Source organism: Saccopteryx bilineata, chromosome 3 (genome assembly GCF_036850765.1).
Source record: "Saccopteryx bilineata isolate mSacBil1 chromosome 3, mSacBil1_pri_phased_curated, whole genome shotgun sequence".
NCBI classification, from domain to species: Eukaryota; Metazoa; Chordata; class Mammalia; order Chiroptera; family Emballonuridae; genus Saccopteryx; species Saccopteryx bilineata.
The window spans coordinates 139,709,364-139,736,689 of NC_089492.1; the positions used below are offsets into that span (position 1 = coordinate 139,709,364).

Below are 27,326 nucleotides of genomic sequence, written 5' to 3' on the forward strand. Positions count from 1 at the left end.
GAGGGACTCTTGGTTGCTGGGCTTTTACCTTCTGGGTAAGTACTGGCCTGACTCTGAGTCTACAGATGGCAGCTTTAGCCCAATCTTCCTCTTTCTCTGAAGAGTTAGAAATGTCTGCTCTCACTGGCTCAGATTCCCTCTACTGGTTTGAATACAGCTCCATCTTAAGCGCCTGCTTTGGCTCCTGTAGCTTCGGGCTCTTGGCCTGAGGCTGAGATTCCAGCTCTTGAACTCACCGTTGTTTCTCCACCAACTGTCACTGTCAACGTTCTGCTTCCAGTGCAAACTGGAGCTCACAAACCTATAACTTCTTCTCTGGAGATGGCTCCAGTGCCAGGTACTGTTGGTGTTTGGCCTGCATCTCACACAGCAGCTTTCAAGAGCAGTTGGCCTCCTTCTCCAGTGCTCACTCCAGTTCATGCCATCATTGGTTCTCAGCCTGTATCATGATCTGCAATTCTCAGACCTGCAACTCTTGGTTTCCTCTCACAGGGTTGTGAAAAACACCTAGCCCATGGCCCCCGAAAGGAGAGCCACGGGGTGCCCCACACTGGAGAGCAACGATCACTCCTCTGTGCCACCCTTTAAGGGTGTTGGAAGCTCCACCTACTGCTCTGAATCCTGCTGGTTGTGCCATGGCCATGAAGGTTCACATTGGATTTGGGCAGACAGTAAAGGAACAGTGGAGCCAGAAAATGGTGGGCCATTCCGTTTATCAAAGTCTCACAACAGCCGATGAGCAAGCAGTCAGGGAAAAACACTTCCTCATCTGACCCATTCTGTCTCTGGACTGATGAGCAAACAGGCATAGGGTGGGGGGAGAACCCCTTCTCCGGCAAACAATAGCAAAAATGTCCCTCCTAATGGTGGCAGGCAATCTGCAATCTACAATCTGCTGCTCTGAGGGCAAGCACTTCACCTGCAGCCTTATATAGACTGTACACACGTGATGCTGCCTAGTGCTCATGACCAATCAGGCAAAGTACAAGCAAGCCAGCCAACACTGTTGCAGTGCAGACATTTTGGAAGACAGTTTGGCAGTTTCTTACAAACCTAAACATACTCTTACCATAAAATTCAGAAACTGACCTTTCTGGTATTTACTCAAAGGTTTATAAAACCTGCCCATGGATAGTTATAGCAGTTTTATTCATAATTGTTAAAACTTGGAAGCAACTAAGATGTCCTTTAGTTGGTGAATGAACAAATAAATGTGGTACATCCAGACAATAGAATGTTATTTAGTGCTGGAAAGAAATAAAATACAAACATGAAAGGACATGGAAGAACCTTATATGTATATTATTAAATTAAAAAAAACAATATAAAAAAACTATAAGCCCTGGCCGTTTGGCTCAGCGGTAGAGCGTCGGCCTAGCGTGCGGAGGACCAGGGTTCGATTCCCGGCCAGGGCACACAGGAGAAGCACCCATCTGCTTCTCCACCCCTCCGCTGCGCTTTCCTCTCTGTCTCTCTCTTCCCCTCCCGCAGCCAAGGCTCCATTGGAGCGGAGATGGCCCGGGCGCTGGGGATGGCTCTGTGGCCTCTGCCTCAGGCGCTAGAGTGGCTCTGGTCGCAATATGGCGACGCCCAGGATGGGCAGAGCATCGCCCCCTGGTGGGCAGAGCGTCGCCCCTGGTGGGCGTGCCGGGTGGATCCCGGTTGGGCGCATGCGGGAGTCTGTCTGACTGTCTCTCCCCGTTTCCAGCTTCAGAAAAAAATAAAAAATAAAAAAAAACAAAAAAAAATAAAAAAAAAAACAAAAAAACTATATACTGTAAAAGTCTATGCAAGATTCTGGGAAAGATAAATCTATAGAAAAAGTAAAAGATCAGTGGTTACCAGAGATTGTTGGGGGAGAATGAATAGGCAGAGCACAGAGAATTTTTAAATGGTGAAAATACTCTGTATGAAACCTTAATAATGGGTACATGTCATGATATGTTTCTTTAAAACCATAAAATATACAACACCAAGAGCGAATTGCACTGTGAACTGTAGAGATTGGGTGAATATGGTGTGTCAATGTAGGATCAGTAGTTTTATCAGATGTACCACTCTGAGGGGGCATGTTGATAATGGGTAAGGGTATGCAAGTCTGTTGTCAGAGTACATGGGAGATCTCTGTTCCTTCCCTGAATTTTGTTGTGAACCCAAAACTGCTCTAAAAAAGTAAAGAATTAATTAATTAATTAATTGATTAATTATTTTTTGAGAGAGAGGCAAGGTGAGAAAGAGACAGGAATATTGAGATGCTCCTGTATGTGCCCCGACTAGTGAATCAAATCAGTGACCTTCACCCTCCTGGACGATGCTCCAAACAACCAAGCTATCCGGGCAGGGCTTAATTTTTTATTGATATTTAGAAAGACAGAGAGGTAGGGAGGTAGAGGGGCGGAGGTAGGGAAACATTTGTTGTTCCACTCAGTTGTGCATTTTTTGGTTGCTTCCCATGTGTGGCCTGACTGGGGATCAAACCTGCAACCTTGTTTACAGATAGTGCTCTTAACCAACTGAGCTTACTGGCCAGAGTCTAAAGTCTTAATTTAAAAACAAAGAAGTTGGTAGTTGGTGAGAGGGACAGAGTTGGAAGGGACGTGATGAACTTGTCTGCTTGGCACTCTGACGTCACAGACCATGTGTGTGTAGAGGACCGAGGCATGGTGAGTCTAGATGACAGGAGGGGGAGCTTCCCCGTGCCTTGTTCTGCATCCACTACCAAGGATGAGGAGATGTGGATTTCAATTTAACCCAGGACAGGACAAGAGATTGCATTAGGACAAAATGTTTGGTGCTATTTACAATCCTGATGACTTACCAATAAACACTGCCAGAAAAGACTCAGGAAAGAGATGGTATGAGACCTGACTTTAAAAAGTTCATACTCCTTGGTAGGTTAGTTTTCTGTTAGCACTTCTGTTACTGCATACCATCTTATCCCGATGAAACCTCTAAATGTTCTATCAGGAGGTATTCCTCACTCTAGATAAGAACACTAACCTTTGTAGCTCTAAAATTGTCCTTTGTTCAGAGTTATTTTGCCTCTGAGCAAACATACGTAAGTAGCTAATCAGTGGCTTTGAGTGCCAGTACAACATTGAAAGGCTTTGGTGTGTGAGTTCTCTGCTGAAATCAGTCCATTTCAAATGTCTGTTTCTGACGGTCTCCACTACATTACTAGTCCTGGTGTCCTTTTAGGACCTTGTGCCAACATTTTTCTTTGCAAAGGGGAATCCCTGGCAGTAGGGCTGGAAATAAGTTCAAGGACTGAAATAGAGTTTACTCTTTGAAATTGAAAACTGAAGAAAGAAATTCTGTGACTTGGCCAAAGATCCAGTGTTTGATCTGTGCAAGAACCAGAGCCTTAAGACTCCCAGTGTCTTTAATTACATGGCTCTGTTTCTGCAAGGGGTGACTAGTAAGCCAAACTCATAATTTAACTTACAATTTTCTTTGAGAAAGATTTACATACATTTGGCCAGGTGCACGGATAAAGGCTCAGTAGTCAGTTTATTAAGTTAAGCCAGGGATATTACGAATGCATAATAAACCTTTCAAGGTCAAGAGTGATTTGGGTTTAGAATATAGAAGCCGTTTGACGATCTTGCCATTGAATTCATTTTGAATACCAAGTTGTGTCCTGCGGCTGCTATTTAAGAGGCATGTTTGTGTTGTGGAGTCCAGCTCTTGGAGGAGCACAGTTGCAGAGAAGCCAGGATGAGGCACTGCTGTGCTGAGGACCTCGACCCTGCTTTCCCCACAATGGCTGTGGAGCACCTTCTCTGCCACGGTGTCAGTTTCCATTACCTTGACATTTCTCACGCTTTGATGTGTGATACGAAATGGTAGCCCTTGGCAATAAATGGGGAAATGAGGCTTTACGGGGACATAGAGCGCTTGCCAGAGGAAAGGTGTGGAAAATGGTTATGACAAGGTTATTCAGACTGCTTTCTTAAGGAGTTTCAATTCAGCTACACATGATGATGCTACTAGCTTCTGCCTTGGCTTGGTTATTATAGAAGTAACTGTGTATCCCTTTGTGAATTGGTCATGGACGCTTTTACCATCACGTTTAGAATTGGGAAGTTCTCTCTGGTAGAGAAAACAAACCAGCCAGCCATGTAGGAAGGCTTAATGAACACTGCTACTTTGCACTTCAATTTCTGAGATCTCAAAATTATAATGGTGACTTTTGGTTCCCATATTTGCTATTGCTGACTCTCTTTTAACAGGTTTTATTTTGTTATTGTTTAGTGAGAATCTTTATGCCATTATTGAATTAAAGAGCACCTTGGTCTTTTTTTTTGCCTATAGTAAATTAACAAATAACAGCAACAGAAATACTTAGATGATACTGTCTTATTTACTATTTTTTTATTAATGTATTATAATGATAAGATCATGGGAATGAACAGAAGTTATGGCCAGAAATTCAACAAACTTCTAAAAGACCATGCGAACCCAGGTACGATTTGGGATGAGATTCCTATACAGAGGGGTCGTCTGCTGGCTAGACTTTGGCCGTAAGCTGTGTTAGGCAGGTGGACAAAGACAGTATGATTCCAAATGATGGATCTGTTGATATAGGGATTCTGCTTAGCCAGTGGCTGGAAGAACTCTGTGTGTGTGGGTGTGTGTGGGTGGTGTGTCCTTGCTTAAAGTGTGGCTTTTGTCCTTGTTTTAGTTTTATATCACTGCATAACAAATTACTTCCTCCAGGTTAACAAGAGATTATCTCTGCTATTTATTTCTTTTTGCAAAGCCTCAACTAACTAGGTCAGGCCCACCCAGAATAACATTCTTTTCAATTAACTAAAATCTAATTGATTAAGGCTATAATTACATCTACAAAGTCTTATCATGTTAGCTGTATTCTACTGTCCAGAAGCAAATTACAGGTTCTAACCAGCAATCAAGGGTGTAATACCAGGGGACAAAGATCTTGGGGGAAATCGTACAATTTATTTATTTATTTATTTAAGGTGAGAGGAGGGGAGATAGTGAGACAGACTGATAGACTCCTGCACGCACCTTGACTAGGATCCACTTGGCAACCCCATCAGGAGCCAATGCTCCAGTGCCGAGCTATTTTTAGCACCTGAGGCCGATGTGTTCCAATGGAGCTATCCTCAGCACCCAAGGCCTTGCTTGAAGCAATTGAACCACTGTCTGGGAGAGGGGGAAGAGAGAGATAACAGGGAGGTGGTCATGAGAAGCAGATGGTCACTTCTCCCATGTGCTCTGACCAGAATCAAATGCAGGCGTACATATGCTGGGCTGATGCTCTATCCACTGACCACTGGCCAGGGCCTTAATAATACTTCTTCCTCTCACAGTCCCCATCATCCTACCTAAACTATCATTGTAGGAACCACTGGTGACCTCTTAACTGCCAAGTCCAGCAGCCCTTTCTCAGTTCTCACTTTCTCTGTCATGAAGCACTGCTAACCACTCTCTTTCTCCTTCTCAGGGTTTTCTGATGTTGCTTTTTCTCAGTTTCCATACCAGAGAGGCAGTGGGGTATCTGAGAAAGCATATTATATTTGTGTTCAAACAAAACTAAGTCTCAACTCTGGCTCTATCTTCATCAGGAATAATCCACAAATAGCTTGCTTCTGCTGCTTGAATGAGGCTGGTAAGAACTAGAGAATGCAAAGGAACTTCTCTTCCTCTGCTTCCTCAGTCTAGTCCCCTTTGTTATTCAGTGACTTCCATTAGCAGAACTGAAACATAATCCAATAGTTTCTAGCAAGAGAATCTGAGAAATACAGATTGCAAGCTCTAGCCCCTGCATCCCAAAGCAACATAGAAGGCAGTCTTGAACTTCTGAGTGACAACCTGTTGTAAGTAATAGTAACTGCTGAGCAAATACATCTGTGCCCCTTTCTAACTCCGGTCTGGGAGAAGAAACATTTCCTTTGAGTACAACTCAGCTTTGTGTCACAAAGACAGAACGCTCTTTTGCCTTAAAATATGTCTCCCATTCCTCAGACTTGTGTGACCAGTTAACAGTAGCATTCCATTTAACATCTGCATGATTTCAACACTTTCCTGTATCTTCCTCCCTCCCACCTTAGATACTTTTTTTTGTTTCCAAAGGTAGAAGTGGGGAGGCAACCAGACAGACTCCTACATGTGCCTGACCAGGATCCACCTGACATGCCCACCAGGGGGCGATGGTCTACCTGTCTGGGGTTTCACTCCGTGGTGGCCGGAGCCATTCTAGCTCCTGAGGCGGAGGCCATAGAGCTGTCCTCACGGCCTGGGCCAACTTTGCTCCAATGGAGCCTTGGCTGTGGGAGGGGAAGAGAGAGATAGAGAGGAAGGAGAGGGGGAAGGGTGGAGAAGCAGATGGGTGCTTCTCCTGTGTGCCCTGGCCGGGAATCGAACCTGGGACTTCCAAACGCCAGGCAGACACTCTACTGAGGAGCCAACTGGTCAGGGTCACAGCCTTAGACACTTTTCAGAATAATTTAAACCCTTTACTGTACTCTGTTTCTGAGGGCTCCACCCTTGGGACTCCTCAGTGCGATTGTAGTTGTTTTCCCTCCCAACCATATTTGCCTGGCATTTTTGAATCGCAGTGTTACTGAATACAATTTCTGCTGCTTATCTCAAAGAATAATCAATTATCGTGGGACCGGTGCTGATGCAAAGAAAATAAGTTTATTCAAGAGCCAGCAGCCTAAGAAGCAGGAGGGACTCCTGTCCTCAAAAACCCACCCTTCTTTTTGGGTGCAGGTAGGGGTTTTTGAGCAAGGAGAAGGAGGGGAGAATGAACAAAGAAACAAACAAAATAGAACAAAGGAATTAGAAGGAGAGGATTGAGAGTGCTTTGCTGAGGGGGCTACATGCAGCATAGCCCAGTGTGTGCAGATAACTGAAGGTCAGCAAACCTCTGGAGCTGTTATCTCTGAAGGTTGGAGTCTGCTTTTTTGGTTGTTATAAGAACTGAAGCTAGCTAGTAGCATATAAAGTAGGGTTTTTGTTCTATGTAACAGGTTTCCACTATTACTACGGTCAGGTTGTCCTCACGGCCTTGAGTGAGAACTGCAAGCTTCAGCATGGTGGGAGTGAGGAGAAGTGGAGGCCGAGGTAGAGTTATGTAACTCCCACGTATGCTTCTTCTTCTTGTTGAATGTTAGCCCTTGAATATGCATCACCCAGAGGGAAACAGGCCTTTGAACTGCAATGAGAATTTGGCCAGAAGTGAAAGCATGAATTGATTCTATGCTTCTAATTTGTCACGGAATACATAACTGTGATCACTAAAGTAGTGATAGCAAATCATCATTTTAAGAGCGATAAACTGGATTTAACATTTTACAGAAATTCTTTTCTAAGTTCACTTTGTTAGTACATGATTGTTTAGCTCTATTTTGTGGCTAGTCAGACTAATATCAGTAAATCAGTAATAGAGCAGATTTATTCCCGGTTACAGCAGTGGTTAGACACTCAGCAGGCATCATAGGAGGGACTGCAGTAACAGCAGACCAGTGTGACAGCTGCCACAGGAGAGACTGATCATGATGCTGCCCCCTCCTGCACGGACACAAAATAGTCTAATTCTCTTTGAACCACCAGTTGCCAAGGCTGCAAGCCACCAGCCTCCTAAGGGTTAACTACTTCTACATTAATTTGCACCTTTCATTGTGCCTTTTATGGCTCTGGGTAAAGGTACAGAGATTAATTAGCAGATTTAAAACCTTGAAAGCTTCATTACATAATTTTAGTCATCAGCAAACCTTGGGAAAACCTAAAAAATGAAGGCGTTAAATCATTTTAATGGAAAATTTAACTGGGTGTCTGTGTTCAATATTTTATTGCTCATCTTCTTGAACCGACAGCTGCCTGAATGAGTCCTCAGATGCTGCAGTTTGTAGCTGGGGTGCTTTTTGGGAGATCTAGTTTCTGTCTGGTTGTGAAAACATGGGATTTGTCTGGGACGCAGGCATCCTTCAAAACAGTCAGGCTCTGCATTAAGGAATTCTGGCATCCGAAAGCCAGAGTGCATAAATTAACTGTTACAAAAAGAATCTACTTAAAAAAAATTGAGATTCTGAAACAGTGCATGCCTTTCTGTTTTCATAGGATAATTTATTTGGTAAGGATATATTTTTCCTTCTGTTATGGCGGGGACACATACACTGGGCTTTAAGAGACCTTGCCACACGTGAGGAATGACTCCTCAGGGGCTGTGGTAGCATGCAAAACAATACATCCAGTCGGAGACTGGGTTTTTCCTCAGGGGCTTGGGCTCACTGTCCCCTGGTCAACACTGGTGACCTTCTTCTCCCACCTTGCTCTCTGCAGTTTATCTAAGGTAATGTAGGAAAGGGATCACCTCTGAGCTTCCATTACCTGCTCAGATAAGGCAGGTTTCTTGAGAGAGAAAATTGCAAGTAGAAAAAGAAGTAAAATATTTTACAGACAGAATTTACAAAATAAACTAGCCATAACAGGGACTCAATGGGTGTGTTTTTTTTTTCTTTGTGACAGAGACAGAGAGAGAGACAGAGAGAGGGACAGATAGGAAGAGAGAGAGATGAGAAGCATCAATTCTTCGTTGCAGCTCCTTAGTTGTTCATTGATTGCTTTCTCATATGTGCCTTGACTGGGGGGCTACAGCAGAGCAAGTGACCCCTTGCTCAAACTAATGACTTTGGGCTCAAGCCAGCGACCATGGGGTCATGTCTATGATCCCACGCTCAAGTTGGAGACCCCACACTCAAATTGGATGAGCCCACGCTAAAGCCGGTGTCCTCGGGGCTTTGAACTTGGGTCCTCTGGGTCCCAATCCCATGCTCTATACATTGTGCCACTGACTGGTCAGGCTCAATGGCTGTTTTTAATTTGATGTTTACACTTTCCCTGAAATGTATTGGCTCAGAGTAACCAAATCCCCCTGACTCCCTTGAGGAGTGAGAGATAAGCTTCCAGGAGCTGGTTTGAGCCCCTGAGAAGTAGCCTGAGCCCCACCCCTCTGATAGCCTTTCTCCCCAGACTCATGCGGTTTTATATAAGTGGTTAACAATTGAAGAGGAGGGCAGTTCAAGCGTCCACATTGTCCTGTACCTGTCGTTCTGAACTGTTCTGTGTGCCTGCGGTTCTTTTCACCAGCTGCCCCCAAGATCTCTCCTCCAGACTGTGTAGAGGAGGAGGGGAGGGCAGGGCACAGGCAACCAGAACTAAAGCCTATCTTTAGCTGTGTCTGTTGCCTCTCATTTCTGAGCAGTTTCTGCGCTTGCTCTTCTTATCCCATTTCAATCTCTGAGACTGTGTGCGGGTGCTCATGCATTTGAGTCTGTCTCTATTAATACGTGGTTTAATCATATGGAATTATACACATTACTTTTTTTTATTTTATATTAGGCACTCATAGTGAAATACAGACCTTGGAGTTGCACTTCATTGTTGTGGTTTATGTATGAACAGTTTTATTACTAAGAAAGTTCTCTGAAATGTATCCTTTGAGGAAGAGTCATATTACCTTAAAAAAATAGAACTATATTTGTCATAATGCTGATAGCAATTTCCAAGTGTGTATATTTCTTTCTCTGTACAATTTTTTTGATCATGTCCTTAAAAATAAAGTTATTGTCAATGCCAATTATACAAAAATAATTTCTCTTCCTTTGGAAAGACACATAAAAGTATTTAAGATCCCAATGTCCAGAGAAAATACTCACCATTAATTATGAGTTTCTATGTTTCTAGCCAGTTTTTCTCACCTGCTTCCCCGATATCACTTCTAACCCTTTTCTCCTTTGAATTGTGCCTTCATCCAGGAGGGAGTGTGAGTTCGTATCCAGTTTAGGTGTTTGCCGTTACTCTACACCAGCTTCTAATGAAATGTCCTTGTTTATATTGGTCTTCTTTTATTTTTATTTATTTATTATTTATCATTTTTTATTAAATGAGGGGCAGGGAGGCAGTGACACTGACTCCTGCAGGTGCCCCAGCTGGCATCCGCCCAGCATGCCCCTGCTGGGCAATGGTCTGCCCATTGGGGCTGCTGCTTCGTTGCTCAGCTACTGAGTTATGCTAGTGCCTGAGGCAAGGCCACGGAGCCATCCTTAGCACTTGGGACCAACTCACTCAAACCATTTGAGGGAAGGGAAGAGAGAGAGAAAAGGGGTAAGGAGGGGTGGGGAAACAGAAGGTCATTTCTCCTGTGTACCATGACTGGGAATCAAACCCAGGACTCCGTGCGCCAGGCCGATGCTTTATCACTGAGCCAACCAGCCAGGGCCTCCACTGGTCTTCAGGTGTTGCTTTTCAGTGACACAGAACATTGCTATTTTCTTTTAAATCCCAACTCTAAAGTAGCTTTTGTTCTGCCATGATTTGTGTCCACCCACACACACATAAGAAGTACTTTGCTGTCCTTCATGAGATTTAGGGACAGAGGGATGTCCACTCAGAGAATGTGTCAGGCCAATTACTCAGTGGAAACATTTCTTCCATTCAGCCCCCTGAAAAGCATCTATGTCTTATATTAATCATCCTTCAACATTACTACCCTCAAATTAGATAGAACACTTCTTACAGTTTACCTTTTCTGTTTAAAGGATGCCATGTCTATTCATATTTTTTTAGGGTAAAGTGATTTTCCCCAAATTTTACTTTATTATGAAAATTTTTCAAACACATAGAAAAGTTGAAAGAACTATATAGTGAACACATATATACCTACCACATAGATTCCACCATTGTTAATATTTTGCTATATATGTTCTTTTAGGATATTTATTCAACTCTCTATCCCTCTATCAATTCATCTGTTTTGGGTGCATTTAACAATTTAAAATCAATTGTTGGCATCACTGACTTTGTGGTAACCAGCCTCTGAGATGATGTTCTCATCTTTGTAGAGTCCCCTCCTATATTTTATCAGGGCTGGTCAAATATGACCAATAGAATCCCTAGCCAGGTAGCTCAGTTGGTTAGAGCATTGACCTGATACCCAAAGTTGTGGGATTGATCCTCACTGAGGTCATGTATAGAAACCAGCCAATGAATGAATAAATAACTACAACAACAAATTGATGTTCTCTTTCCCTTCCTCTCTCTCTCTCTAAAAATCAATAAATAAATTTTTAAAAATGTGACCAATAGAAAATAATATAGCAGAAGTAATGGTGTGTGACTTGAAGGATAGATTATAAAAACCACCAAGCCCTCTACCTTGCAATCTTCTTAGGTTATTTGTTCTAGAAGAAGCCAGCTATCATGTTATGAGTAGCACTATAACTCTTGTTTGATAAGGAACCAAGGCCTCCTGTCCACAGCCATGTGAGGGAGCTTGCAAGAGGATGCTCCAGTGTCAGGCCAGCCTTCAGGTGACCGGCTACAGATTCTCCTGTTACTTCCACTGCAACTTCCTGAAAGAACCTGAGCCAGAACCACATAACCAAGATGCTCACAAATTCTTCACCCATAAAAACTATAATATAGTAAATCTTTGTTACTTTAAGGTGCAACATTTTGCAGTTATTTGTTAAAGAGGAATAGATAGCTATTATATCACTTCTTTTTAAACATAACAGTATGCATAAAACTGACTAGAAGGTGAAGTATAATTCAATATTTGTTTCCTGGGTTTTTTCCCCTATGTTTCTTCTTTTCTTTCTTTTTGTCTTATTTATTTATTTATTTATTTATTTATTTATTTATTTTGGTAGTTGTTAGCCCAACTCAACAAAATAAAATTCCAGTTTATTGTTGGACAACATTGTTTCACACATACATCAAACAGGCCAAATAAATTAATAAATAAATACATAGCAACTCAGACAAAAAATTTTTTTTAAAAAGAAAAAGAAACCTCTATCTTTGGCCTTTTTAACCACCCCATTCAAAGCAACTACTTCTAGGAGGTCTAAGTTCATACACAATAAAAGTTACTGGAATGGTCCAAATAAGATTTTTGGTTTTTTTTTAAACAAGGTTTTTCCTTTTTTTTCTCCTTTGAGATTATCATGAACATCGTCACATCACGAGGAAAGACAAAAGTAGGCCAAGGCTGGTTTGGTCATCCCGAGATCATTAGAAAGGGCTGACCCATATAGTTTTATGTATAGGACTATAAAATGTAAATTTAAAATACAAACAAGATTTCCTTTATAAAGTATTTTAAAGAAAAAAGTAGGGCTTTGGGAGGTTTGTTCTTTCTTCCTCCCCTGTCGCTAATTCACGCTGTGGTTTCGGTTGGGTGGTGGCAAGCGCCGGTCACCTGGCCCTGGCGCTGCGCGGCGGGCGGGCCCTCTCCTGGAAGGTGACCACATTTAGATTCTGAGACAGGAAGTGGAATAGGTCATAGTGGTCTTTTTCTTTTTCTTTTAAGTTTAAGTTTTTATTATTTGCTGTCTAGTCATACTCATCGGTGTTCTCCTTGGAGTCGATATCATCATCCTCAAACACCTTCGGCTGCCCGTGTGCCTGTGGCTGCCGCAGCCTCCTCATCTTCATCTCCATCCCCTTCCTCACCTTACCTTCCTGTTCCTCCTCTCCTTCTGCTCTCCTTCTCCCTCTTCTTCATCTACCTCACCGTTAGCCTCCTGCCTCCCATTTCCCTCATTGGCAGGTGCGATCCTTCCATTCTCTGCCTCCTCAAAAACTTCCTTCGTCTCCTTTAAGTCCTTGGTGGTGATCTTGGAGCGGACGTCCACGGCCACGTCTGACACGGTGGGGCATGTGGGTGATCCGATGCAGCGGATTTTTTTTTTAAAGCGACAGTTGGACTCTGGTGAAAAGTGGCCAGAGCCCATGGCAATGGAGGTGGCCACAGGAAAGCCGGACTCGGGCACAATGCAAAGACGGCTTTCAGAGCAGCCAGTGGGGCTGTTTCCTGCATAAAATGAAATGCACAGGTCTTAAAAAAGCCATTCATTAAATTTTTATTAAAGTCTTATCATCGACCTAAAAGGTTTCCTGTTAGCTTTTCCTAGTCAATTTCTGCCTTGCCTCACATACAATTTTTATTCTCATTTCCTGTCATCACAGATTAGTGTTGCTGATGGAGAAATTAATACAAATTGAGCCATGCAGCATAAACTGGTTTTATAAGGCTTCACTGTACTGTTTGCCAAATTCATTCACTATTTTTTTTAGCTGTTTGCACCTATTTATTGCTGGTTAGTTTCCCAATGTATAATTACAACACACACACATCTATTAACCTATTGATAGATATTTGGGTTGATTTCAGTTTTTGGTTATTATGAAGAAACTACCATAAACAATCTTTGAAAACCTTTTTGCACAAATATGGTCTCATTTTTCTGGCTTAAAAAATGTAGGAGTAGAATTGCTGAGTCATATGGCAAATATATGTTTAAAATTATATGAAACTGCTAGACTGTTGTCAAAGTGGCCATACTATTTTACATTCTCCTTAATAATGCAGGAAAGTTCTGGTTGTGCCACATTCTCACTAACACTTGGTTTTGTCAATCTTTTTAATTTTTGCTACTTTGGTGAGTATATAATCTACCCCATTGTAGTCTTTATCTTCTGTTTCCCATATAAAATTTCTTAAGGGGTATTATTTTCCCTTTCGGCTATAGGATAATGTTTCATTTCTCTGATTCACCCTGTTTAATAATCCTATGTAGGTTCTGCTTGTGTTTAGATTTATTTTTAAACTACGATATTTCCATCTTGAATTCAGTCGTGATATATTCAGTTCTTACTTTTGTTAACTTCTAACTTAGGAATGTATTTTTGTTTTCCTTTTTCCCACATGGTTTCAAGCAAAATCCTGGAATGTGAGCATAAGTTTACAAACAAGTTCTAGATCATCTCCTTATCCTTGGGCAAAGTCCAATTGCTGAGTTTTTCAGGTAAACACACGCCATCTTCAAGCATACATGGATGCATGTAGGAACCTGCTTAGTGATCTGTTCCCTGAGCTTGATACATACAGCTTTTAACTCAAGTTCAAGTCCCACTGTTGGAAGAAACACATTTGGCATGCTCATATCTGATGAAAGGATAATTTTGTTACTTTTCTCTCTTTCTTTCACTTTTATTAAAATGAATTTTGAAAACACACTGTGACCAGTACATACACCACCACAATGCATCCTGTTTCTATACTTTCCCGCAGAGCTTCACCTGTTGAGACATCAAAGGTCAGTTTTCTCTATCTTTCCTCCCTCTTTCTGGATTGTTTTCTGTGATGATTTCCTTTTACATGTTTATCTAACATCTGGTGCATATTTCTCCAGGCTTTTAATATTTATATCTTTTGTTAGCCTTCCCAGATACAGTAATGAGGAACTGAGTGCAGCACCCAGAGGGTCTCCCGTGTCTTTTATTTCCTCTGTAGCTCCTCGAGATTGTACAGATTTTGGTGGTAAGAGCTATATCTTACCCTATTTTTATTATTCTGATTTCTTAACACATAGAAGACCATCAAGCATACGTTACATTTAGTTGGACTGAACTGAATCATTTCTAAGTGTAATGGGCAAATACAAAATACTTTTTCAAGGCCATTTGGCAGCAGATTCTTTATCCATTACCCTCCCAGTCTATCTAGCATTCCCAAGTGACAAGTGTGGGGCTGGAGGGAAGCCAGAGTCCTCCTGATATCAACTCACATGACACTTGGCAGTCCAGATTCCTGCCAGCGGTACTGTGTAATATGATACGCAAAACGCTCAACTTGACTACTATACAAACTATAGAACTGTAGGTTATAGAAAGAAAGTGACCGAGGTCAGGGATGAAGTATTGATATATGTGAGAGTGAGGGTGTAGTGCAGGCGGAGGTTAGACTTAGGAATTACTCCGCAGAACTAATGAAAGCAAGCAGGAAGATGTTAGAAACCAGGTTCTGCAGGAAGAATTTGAACTCAGCTCTAACAATTGTTGATTTGCCCTCCCTGTGTTTTTAACCGTAACTGTTTGTTGGTTTTACCTGGGGAACGCTAAACAAAATCCTGATGGCATAGACCCAGGGATACAGAGTTTATACTGCTTCTTTGTATAAATAGAAAAGGTATTACCTATAAGAAGACGCTTCCCTGGGCCTTGGTGGCTAAGCCATTAGGCACACATTTGTGTGAATTAGGAATAAAGCGTTCCCTAAAGCCCAGGCTGAACTTCCAACTGCACTTGCCTCTATGCCTGAGCACACTGTCCAGTGAACAGCTTACACAGCTGTCTCTGGGGGCCCTGGCAGGCCACCCTGCAGACCAGTTACAGGTATAGTTTTGTGGGTGAATCTGGGAAACTTTACCTTAAAAAAATCACCCCAGGTGATGCTGAAGGAAATGAAAATACAAAACTCTGAAATAGACACCAGGCAAAAGAGATTGTAGTCCTTTGTTCATTCTCCATTTAGTCATTAGCAGTTGTTTAGTGAGCATTCAGTGGTTCGTTTTTGAGCATTTAACCTGAGTACTTTTGAGAACCACAACGAACCTGATACACTTTTCTGCAGTGGTTTATGCACAAACATAACCTTGAAGGGTTTATGCACAAACATGCATCTCTACTCGCTGTATAGGTGCAGAGATGGTGCCGCACCACACCTGAGAAATAGAATAACTGCTTCCACACTGTGCATGGCAGCACCCAGTGCTGAAGTGAGCACTCCCCAGCTGCGGGCTCTGCAGGGTGTCTCCTTCCAAGGTCATCCTGAAGCAGTAGCTATAAAGGGACTGACATAATGAGGAACATATGTCCACAGAAAATAATTCTATCCTCAGCCTCTGTCCAACTTTAAAAAGTTAGTACTGAAATTGTCTATCAGCAGAAGGATTAAACTTCACAGTGACAGGCTTAGAGAGAGAGAGAGAAAGAGAGAGAAATTATTTTGGCCTCAGAATTCTTTAGAGAGCTTTTCCATTCCAGAGTGGAAGCCAATATTCAGTGGAGGGGGGTACTATGTCTATTTTATTTCAGTGTCTTTTAGTAGAGAGCGCCCCCATCACCATCTCAGAGGAGGGCCGGCACTGTAATGAGAATAAACAATAGATTAATGAGTAACAAGTGTTGAATTATTTTTGAATTATTTTATGATGATATAAGTAACATTGTTTCATTAAAAAGTAAGCCGTACTTTCACAATCTGGAAAGAGCCACTTATTAAATTGTTGTATTAGATAATACATGAATTTGTAATTCTCTTTTTGTTTGAACTGTGAGTGAGTTTTGTTTCTTAAATAGGCTTTCATAAAGTGATTTTAATTTGCTTAATGATACAACATTAAAGTTCTTCATAAATACATTGCTAACTAACTATCACAAAATTTAAAAATGTTAGCTTTATCAGCATCGTAGGAATGCCTTTTCCCACTACCTTCACCACCCTTGGAATATTTTTTAAGCTTTACAAATTTTGAGGTCATAATGATAATGTATTTTTTGGTTCAAAATTTTGATTTTGTATTACTAGTACAATAAATATTTATACGTTTATTAAACATTTTTAGTTTTATACATTGTTAAAAATTGCCTGACCAGGCAGTGGCACAGTGGATAGAGCATCAGACTGGGATGCTGAGGACCCAGGTTTGAGACCCCAAGGTCGCCAGCTTGAGTGCAGGCTCATCTGATTTGAGCAAAGCTCATCAGCTTGGACCCAAGGTCGCTGGCTTGAGCAAGGGGTTACTCAGTCTGCTGAAGGCCCATGGTCAAGGCACATATGAGAAAGCAGTTTATCAACAACTAAAGTGCCACAACAAAAATGTACACTGCTCCCTTTTAACATTGAATTTTCAATAATTTTATTATTGATTTATGAGTCTTCTTTTATTATAGGAATTTATTCTTTTTAAATTTGTATATTATAATTTCTCCAGTTTATCCTTTTTATTTACATATTCTTCCAGGTGGAATAAATACTATTTAATGTTTTCAAATATATTAACATATTCCTTATTATTTACATGTTTTACACTTCTCTACTATACTGACAATCATCTAAATTTTCTACCAGTATTTTTATATTTTACTTTGAATTTAACTACCTAGTTTATTCTGGAGTTTATTTTGCTTAGTGATTTGAGGTGTATCAATAATACTTTTATTATTATTAACTATTCACTTTATTGTCATTCATGGAATAATTTATTCTTTACCTACTGATGACATATTAGCCTTGTACTATATTAAAGTATTACTGTATATGGGATTGTTTCTGAGCTTTCTGTTCTACTTCATTGATTTTTATTTTGGGGGGGAGTAAACTCTCTTATTTCCCTTTCTCTTCTCAATATTTTTTGTATTTTATTTATTTTTAAAATAAATTTTAGGATAATTTTGTTAAATCTTCCTCCAGCACCACCCTATAACTTAGTGAAAAAAATGAACAAAGCATCAGTTTGCCCATAGACAACTTCAGACAACTTAATATACAAGTAATTGAAGGTCCTGAAAAGGAAAAAAGAGGGGATAGAAAAAGTATTTGAATAAAGAATGGTTGGAAATATTTCAAATTTGAGGAAAGAACAACTGAAAGGTACATACCTAAGAAGCTTAATGAACCTCAAGTATAAGAAACTGAACAAAGCTACCCCAGGTCACATAGTAACAAATCGTTTAAAACAAGGGATAAAGAGAAAAATCTTCAAAGCAGACAAAGGAAAAAGTAGAGTGCACATTATATCTATGTAAGTTTTTCTCTTTCCAAGGAATTTAATGATAAGTTATACTCAGAAAACTTATTACAAATTTAATTACAACAAATTAAAATAATCATTTGAATACTCACCAAAATATATATTGTAAATTAAGAGAAAAATAGTCCTTAGGCTTGATAATATTATCATGTATATGATAACTGATGAAGTAACGTAGCATAGAGCATGGATATGAAGATGTCAGCTTTCCCCAGCTTAATATACATATATGTTTATCAAAAATGGTATAATAACTTTAACAAGGTTTTATGTTTGTTTGTTTTGTTTTTGTTGTGCTTTGAGCCAGGTACTTATCATAACATCTTGTAACTGAATCCAAAAAATAGATTGAATTTTACTACTGACTCCATTAGGACTTTAAGGTAAAAAAATAATGCCATGTATGAATAATAAATTTATTTATTTTTCCCCCAAATGGATATTTTAAAATATACCTCAGTAATTACATTGATTAAAATGTCCAGAACAAAATTAACAGCAAATATATGTGTGGTAAAGAATGAGGCTTTGCCTAAAGAGAGATATGACTTTTAGAAAGATTTTTCTTTAAGAAGAAAAAGATAAAGAGAGACAGTAGAGGGTGGGGGGGGATAGGGAGAAAAAGAGATAGTGGGAAAGAGAAGCATCAACTCATTGTTTCACTTAGTTGTTCCATTTAGTTGTACACTCATTGATTGCTTCTCCTATGTGCCCTGACTGGGATCAAACCTGTGACCGCCGGTTTGTGGGGTGGATTCTTTATCCAATAAACCACCCACCTGAGATCTGACTTTCATCCAATTAAAAAAAAATTTTTTCTACTGAGTTGAGACAGAGAAAGGGGGAAGGAAGAGATAGAGAGATGCATTAACTAGTTCTACTTCCTTGTTCCATTTAGTTGTGCACTCATTGATTGCTTCTCATAGTGCTCTGACAAGGGTCAAACTGCTGCTCTCAGCACACCAGGATAATGCTCTATCCCAGGGGCCGGGAACCATTTTGGCTGAGAGAGCCATGAACGCCAAATATTTTAAAATGTAATTCCATGAGAGCCATACAATGACCCGTGTACGTTATGCATTATCCAATAAAAATTTGGTGTTGTCTCAGAGGACAGCTGTGATTGGCTCTAGCCACCTGCAACCATGAACATGAGTGGTGGGAAATGAATAGATTGTAATACATGAGAATGTTTTATATTTTTAACGTTATTATTTTTTTTATTAAAGATTTGTCTGCGAGCCAGATGCAGCCATCAAAAGAGCCACATCTGGCTCGCAAGCCATAGGTTCCTGACCCCTGCTCTATTCACTGAGCTACTTGGCCAGAGCCTGAGAGGCAACTTTTAAATTCCTAGAATTTCCTTGGTGATAAAACTGTTGTTTATAGTAAGCCTTATGGTCCATTTGACATCAGTCTGATCTTTGGGTGGGAGAGATAAAGACTGAGTTCAACAACATAGTCAATTAATCAATTAATCATGCCTAGATAATGAAACCCCAGTAAAAACTTTGGATGCAAAGGTAGACGTGCTTCCAGAACTGGGAATACTCCAGGGGTATCATCGCACGTATATGAGCAAAGGGTAATACATCATTAGGATTAAAAAAGCTTTTGGCCCTGGCCAGTTGGCTCAGTGGTAGAGCGTCGGCCTGGCGTGCGGGAGTCCCGGGTTCGATTTCTGGCCAGGGCACACAGGAGAAGCGCCCATCTGCTTCTCTACCCCTCCCCCTCTCCTTCCTCTATGTCTCTCTCTTCCCCTCCTGCAGCCGAGGCTCCATTGGAGCAAAGTTGGCCCGGGCGCTGAGGATGGCTCCATGGCCTCTGTCTCAGGTGCTAGAATGGCTCTGGTTGCAACAGTGCATCGCCGCCTGGTGGGTGTGCCGGGTGGATCCCAGTCAGGCGCATGCGGGAGTCTGTCTGACTGCCTCCCCGTTTCCAACTTCAGAAAAATACAAAAAAATAAAAAATAAATAATAAAGCTTTCTATTTAGAACCCACCAGACTGTACCCTATGAGACTATTTTTGTGTATGTGTGTCGGATTTTAATTAGTTTACTTTCCCTGAAATTAAACAAAATTATGGATATAATACTTTTCAGTGAGTTTAGTGAATCCTTCTAGTAAATTATAGTTTGGGAACCTTCTGAACATGCAGCTTGTGTCAGAAGTGAGGGTGATTATATGTGGACTCTTCCTGTAAACAATGGAGCTAGACCCAAACTCTTTGTAGCTGGTAGAAGAAGTCTTGGGCACATTTAGCAATCTGAAGTAATATGTCTTTAACATTGTAATTTAGCTAACTCTGGATAATGAAGGTCACCTTTGTTTTATTTATTTTTATTATTTTTTAAATTTTATTAATTGATTTTATTTATTTACTTATTTTACAGAGACAGAGAGAGAGTCAGAGAGAGGGATAGATAGTGACAGACAGGAACGAAGAGAGATGAGAAGCATCAATCATCAGTTTTTCATTGCAACACCTTATTTGTTCATTGATTGCTTTCTCATGTGTGCTTTGACTGTGGGCCTTCAGCAGACCAAGTAACCCCTTGCTCAAGCCAGTGACCTTGGGTCTAAGCCGGTGAGCTTTGCTCAAACCAGATGAGTCCACGCTCAAGCTGGCGACCTCGGGATCTCGAACCTGGGTCCTCCACATCCCATTCTGACGCTCCATTCACTGTGCCACCACCTGGTCAGGAACCTTTGTTTTATTTTTGAGTGTATTAGAGTTTCCTTTTTTTGGCACTTTATTTCTAAGTATAATTATTAAGATTTCAAATATACATAGTCTTTATTATGTTCTGATATTTCTAGTTTATTCTTTTATTTCTAGTTTATTACTTTAAAAGTCAGGAATGCATCTTACATTTTATCAAATGCCTTTTTATTATATTCTGCATATCCAATAGTAATAGCTAATTATTGATGAATTTCCAGACTAAGAATATCACATACGTGATCTTTTTTAATCCTCACAACAAATATGAGACAGAAAATATTTTATCTCCGTTTATGTGTGAGAAAACAGAGGCAAATTTAAAGTTCTTTCATGTCTTTTTATAGACTGATACATAGATCTTTTTCTTTTTTTTTAAGTGCTGAATAATTGTCTAGATATACCACACTTTATTTATCAATTCATCATCTAAAGGAAATTTTGGTTGATTGCAACTTTTTGCAATTATGAATAAAGATGCTGTGAACATCTGTGTGCAGGTTTTAGGTAGACAAAACTTTTCAAATTCTTCAGTAAATTCCTAGAAGCATGCTTGATTGCTGGATAGAGTATAGAACACATATATTTAGTTTTGTAAGAAACTGCCACAATGTCTTCTATAATGGTTGTGCCATTTTGTGTTCCTATCAGCAATGAATGAGAGTTTTGTTGATACACATCAGTGATAGCATTTGTTGTAGTCAGAATTCTGGATTTTGGCTAGTCTAATAAATGTGTAATGGTGTCTTATTATTGCTTTAATTTGAATTTCCCTAATGTTATATAATGTGGAGCATCTCATCATTTGCATATTTGTCTTAATTATATCTTCTTTGGTAAGTTATCTGTTAAGGTCTTTGGCCCATTTTAAAATCAGATTGTTTTATATATATATTTTATTAAGTGAGAGGCAGGAAAGCAGAGATAAACTTCTGCATTTGCCCTTACTGGGATCCACCCAGCAAGCCCCTACCAGTCGATATTCTGCCTGGCTATGCCACAGCTCCATTGCTCATCAACCAAGCTATTTTTAGCACCTGAGGCTGAGGTCATGGAGCCATCCTCAATACCCTGGGCCAACCTTTGCTCAAACCATTTGAGCCATGGCTGTGGGTGGGGAGGGAGAGAGAGATATAGGGGTAGGGATGGAGAAGGAGATGGTTGCTTCTCCTGTGTGCCCTGATCGGGAATCAAACCCAGGGCTTCCACATGCTGGGCTGATGCTCTACTGCTGAGCAAACTGACCAGGGTCAGATTGTTTTCTTAAGTTTGAGTTTTAAGTATTTTTTATGTTTTGGGTAACAGTCCTTTGCCATATAATATATCTTTTACAAACAGTTTTCCTAGTCTGTAGCTTCTCTTCTCATTCTCTTAGCATTGCTTTCCAAGAAGCAGATATTTAATTTTAATAAGTCTAGCTTATCAATTATTTCTTTCATTGACCATGTCTTTGGTATTGTATCTACAAAGCCATTACTGTAGTAAAGGGCGTTTAGTTTTCTTCGATGTTATCTCCTCAGTTTTTTGTGTTTTACATTTAGGTCTATCACCCATTTTGCATTAATTTTTGTGAAAAATGTAAAGTCTCTATCTAGATCTTTTTATGGAGATGTTCAGTTATCCCAGCACTATTTGTTGAAACAATTATCTTTGTTCCATTGTATTTCTTTTGCTCCTTTGTAAAAGTTCAGTTGGTTATATTTAAATGAGTCTATTTTTGAGCTGTCTAAATTCCATTAATCTATTTTTGTATTATTTCACCAATACCACAATGTACTGATTACTGTACATAACAGTAAGTAGTGTCAGCCTCCTGCTTGGTTCTTCCTAGTTAATATATGTTGCTGGGATTTTGATTGGGATGGCATTAAATCTATAGATCAAGTTGGTTAGAACTGAGATCTTAACAATATTGAGACTTTTTTAATGCATGAACATGGAATAATTCTCTATTTATTTAGTTATTTGATTTTTTTAAAGATTTTATTTTTTTATTTTACAAGTTGGGTTTGGGGTTGTGAGAAGTATCAACTCATAGTTGTTTCACTTTAGTTGTTTATTGCTTGCTTGTCATTTGTAGCTTGACCAGACAAGCCTAGGACTTTGAACTGGCAACCTCAGCATTCCCAGTTGACGCTCTATATCTACTGTGCCATCACAGGTCAAGCAGTTATTTGATTTTTTAATCATAATTTTTATTTTTCTCAAATAGATCTTAAACATATTTTGTTAAATTTATACTTAAGTTTTTTTAAATTTTGAGGTGCTAATGTAAATAACATTGTATTTTATTTTTAAATTTCACTTGTTCATTGCTTTTATTTGGAAAGTGATTGATTTTTGTATTTAACCTTGTATCTTACAACCTTAGTATAACTGTTTATTAGGTCCAGAAGTTTTTTTCATTAATTCTTTTAGATTTTCTATGTAGAATATCACATCATCAGTTTTATTTCTTTCTTCCTCATTTGTATACCTTTTCTTTTCTTTCTTTCTTTCTTTCTTTCTTTCTTTCTTTCTTTCTTTCTTTCTTTCTTTCTTTCTTTCTTTCTTTCTTTCTTTCATTTTTTTAAATTGAAATAAGTGGAAATTCTAGTCCGCTACTGAAAGGAATGGTGAGAGGAGGCATTTTTGCCTTGTTCTGATCTTATTTGGAAAGCTTCTCATTGCTCATCATTAAGTATGATAGTCTCAGATTTTTAAGCCTGTTGATTGATTGACATATTAATTGATTTTCAAATTTTGAACCAGTCTTGAATACCATGGATAAGTCTCACTTGGTTATGTTATATAATTCATTTTTTACATTGTTGGATTTGATTTGATATTTGTTGATGACTTCAGTGTTTATGAGAGAGATTGGTCTGTAGTTATCTTTCTTGAAATATATTTATTTAATATTGTTATTAGAATAAAAATGGCTTCAAAAATGAGTTTTAAAGTATTCTGGTACTTCTATCTTTTGAAAATAATTTGATAAAATTGGTATAAATTCTCCTTAAATGTTTGGTGGAATTAGTAATGAGTAAACCCATCTGGGTCTGCTACTATCTGTTTGGCTATGTTATTATTGATTCACTTTCTCTAAATTGCCTATTTCTTCTTGTATGAGTTTTGCCAAATTGTGTCTTTTTGGAATTGGTCCATTTTATCAAATTTGTGAATTTAGAGTATTCATAACATTCCTTTATTAGTCTTTTAATGTCCATAAACTTTGTAGTGATAAACTTATTTTATTTCAGATATTAGTAATGTGTGTGTTCTTTGTTTTTCTTAGCTTGTTTTACTTAGCTTTTCAGTGAAAAACCTTTTGGTTTCATTGAATTTTTTTCTATTTTCTGTTTTCAGTTTCATTGTTTTCTGCTCTAATTTTTATCAATTATTTTATTTACTTGGGATTTAATTTGCTATTTTTTTTTTTTTTGGTTTCCTAGGGTGTAAAACTAAATGACTGATTTCAGATTGTGTTTTTATAATGTATCCATTTAATGCTATAGATTTTCTTCTAAGTGCTGCTTTTGCTGAATACAACAAATTTTGATAATGTATTTCTTTTAGTTTATTTCATTTTATTTAGTTCCTCGAGATTTTTTTGATCCATGTGTTATTTAAAAAGGTATTTTTTAATTTCCATGTATTTTGGGATTTTTCAATATTTTTCTGCTATTAATTGCTACTTTATACCATTGTGGTCTGAGAATAGACATTATTATTACTATTATTATTATTAACTTTATTTATTTATTTATTTATTTATTTTTGTGTCAGAGATAGGGAGAGTCAGAGAGAGGGACAGATAAGGATAGACAGACAGGAAGGGAGAGAGATGAGAAACATCAATTCTTCATTGTGGTTTCTTACTTGTTCATTGATTGCTTTTTCATATGTGCCTTGACTGAGGGGGCTACAGCAGACCAAGTGACCCCTTGCTAGAGGTAGTGACCTTGGGCTCTAGCTGGTGAGCCTTGCTCAAACCAGATGAGCTCACGCTCAAGCTGGCAACCTCGGAGTCTCAAACCTGAGTCCTCCACATCCCAGTCCAATGCTGTATCCACTGCGCCACCGCCTGGTCAGGCTATTATTATTATTATTATCATTTTGTTTTTAGTTTCTAAATTAAGTTGTATTTTATGTATTTTGTTTTATTTGGCCTAACTTGGTGAATATTTTATATGAATATGAGAAGAATAAGTATTCTGCTGTTGTTGCACTGAGGGGTCTATAGCTGTCAATCATATATGATAAATATATTATGCTTTTTATGTTACATAAAATACTTCTTTTGTTACTTTTTCTTTCTCTTCCTTCTGCTACTTCATTTTATGTGTGTTAAACCTTTTGACCTTGTATATTCCACTTTCCCCCCATTTCAACATTTATTCTCTTTGGTTTTCAGTTTTGAAGTTTCTATTTAGATATCCACAAGCTCATAGGTTCTTTCCTCAACTTTGTCCAGTTGACTAATAAACCCTTCAAAGGCATTCTTTATTTCTGTTAGTGTCTTTTTTTTTATTTTTAGCATTTCTTTCTAGTTTTTTTCTTGAGATTTTTATTGCCCTGCTTATATTGCCTCTCTTTTCTTGTTTGCTGACTATTTTTTCATAAATCGATCTCTTCAAACCCTTTTTTGCCTTTTATATACATTTTAGCACTTTATTGATAGCCAGACTTGTACTAAGCAAAATGAACTGTATAAACAGGCCTTCCTTAATGTGGTGGTAAGTTGAGGATGAAGGGGTAGCAATCTATCATCCTGTGAGGCAGTCTAAATCTTCTAGTAAGCCTATGCCTCTGAACTGTGAACTTCTCACTGGTTGTTTTTCTCCTTCCCTTGGGTGCAACAGAATGGCTAAATTGAGTTAGAGTTGGGTATTGCCCTTATCCAGAGCATTAGGCTCTGATTAAACACCAACAGCTTGGGCTCTGGTTAACTAGCTTCTCCAGAAGGCAGATCTTTTTAAGAAGATACACAGGCATACCTTGTTTTATTAGGCTTGGCTTCACTGTGCTTTATAGTTGCTGCATATTTTACAATGGAAGGAAAGACTCTCCACCAGCAAAGAAGATTATGACTCACTCTATTGCACTGCTCTGGAATCAAACCTGCAATATCTCCAAGGAATTACTGCATCTCAAAATGATTCCTTTCCCCTCCCCCTGCCACAAGCATTTTGTTCTGCTTTCTATTTGTTTGGGTGAAATAGCTTTTACCAAGCTCCTTAAATACAGAACCAGAAATCTTGTTTACTTTATATTTCTTAATTTTATATTTTTTTCTTTAAAATTATTAGAAGTATATTTATATTACTATTTTTATGATTAAGTATTTAGTTAGATTTTAATAGAAAGTTTTATGTGAGATGTTTGTTTTTTTCTTTTACTTAATGTGAGGTTGAGAAGTAAAAAATGCTTTACTTAAATTTTAAAAGTGTAACCTGCATTTGATTAGTCTTATTCAATTTTTCTCCTAGTTGCAAAGAACATTTATGTTATCTCATGTTTGTTTGTTTGCTGACCTCTTGGTACTAAGTGGTAGAAGGACCCACAGGCAATAATGTTCAGTAAAGCTCTAACCCTCGTACACTCAGGGACCATGTGTCCCAAGATAACAAGTTCAAATTTCTCGGATTTTAAATGTATAGAGAAGTGTTATGGCAGAATATAACTTTTCCTCATGAAATTTTATATGAGCTAGGCTGAGTTTCTCTTTTTAAATCTACTTTAGTACTTTCTAAGGACCATGGCAACAGTAACATATGTCTTGTAAGTGTCAATGACAAATGCTTTGTAGATACATTAATTATTGTTTTTTGCATTTTAATATATCCATCATTGCTTCCATTCCTGTCTCTTTTTATATTGTCTTTGCATTGATATTCAGTATTATACCTTGTGCTGGAGTCCTTTTTCTCTTTTGTAATGAAGGTTCCTGATCTTTCCTGATCTTTGATGGTACCCAACCAGATGATGGTTTTTTGAGATCCTCTGTTCAAAAGTTGTGGATGGAAATGAGTTCCAGAGAAGGGAATACTCTGCATGGGAACCACCATCTCCTTCAGCTGTGAGTGGTCAAGCAATGGAAGACACTATTGTGAGAGTTAATAATGAATCTAGTTTGGAAGTCCATAGAGATATTGACAAGTATCTCACCTTTCTTCTCCGTGCCCTTAAATTTAGGAATGGCATACAAACTGGCTTTAGCCAATAAGATGCAGTCAGAATTTATAGTGGCATTTGTCTTGTAGGTGGATGTTTTAAAAGCCTGTGTATAATTTCCCACTTTTCATTACCCTTCTGAGAGATCATGGAAGCCCATGTCAAGATGTAGCTTCTGCCCACCTGAGTGATAGCGATGAGAAGAGCTCCCCTGTATACTCTTGTTAGAGATATAGTTTTAAGAATCAATAAACATTTGCTTTAAGTGCCACAATATTTTTTTGGAGTTGATTGTCACTGCAGCTTATGTTAGCATATCCTGATGAAAATATTTGTAGTCATTTGAAAATTTAAACTACATTATATGTGGTGAATCTCCCAAGCTTCCAAGGTCTAAATAACTAGATGCTTTGAAATTTTATTGTGCCTTTTATGTTTTTTATAAATTATGTTCTTAGCTAGATCATAAGATCTATTAAATTCTACTTTACATTATAATGTAGTGATTACAATGATTGGTTCCAAAGCCAGTGTACCTGATTTCACATCCCAAATATACTACTTAATATAATAGTTGAGCAAGTTATAGAGTCATTCTACTCCTCCATTTTCTCATCTGTAAAATCAAAAGAATAATTTTACTGACTTCATAGGATTGTTTTGAGAATAAGTTAAAACATAAACTCACAAAGAGTAGATCTTACAAATGAAGAACTTAGCAAATATTTTTTATTATTACATATTTTTTATCTACTTTAACTGAGTTTCTTGCACATATTTGGTTCATTTTTTTATTGTACTTAGCAAATGTGTCC

General features: G+C 38.7%; 1 pseudogene; it reads right to left on the bottom strand.

Moving 5' to 3' along the window:
* Positions 1-12,369: 12,369 nt before the first annotated feature.
* The window catches only part of LOC136329896 (prothymosin alpha-like), a 75,043-nt pseudogene continuing 60,086 nt past the window's right edge, over positions 12,370-27,326 (bottom strand).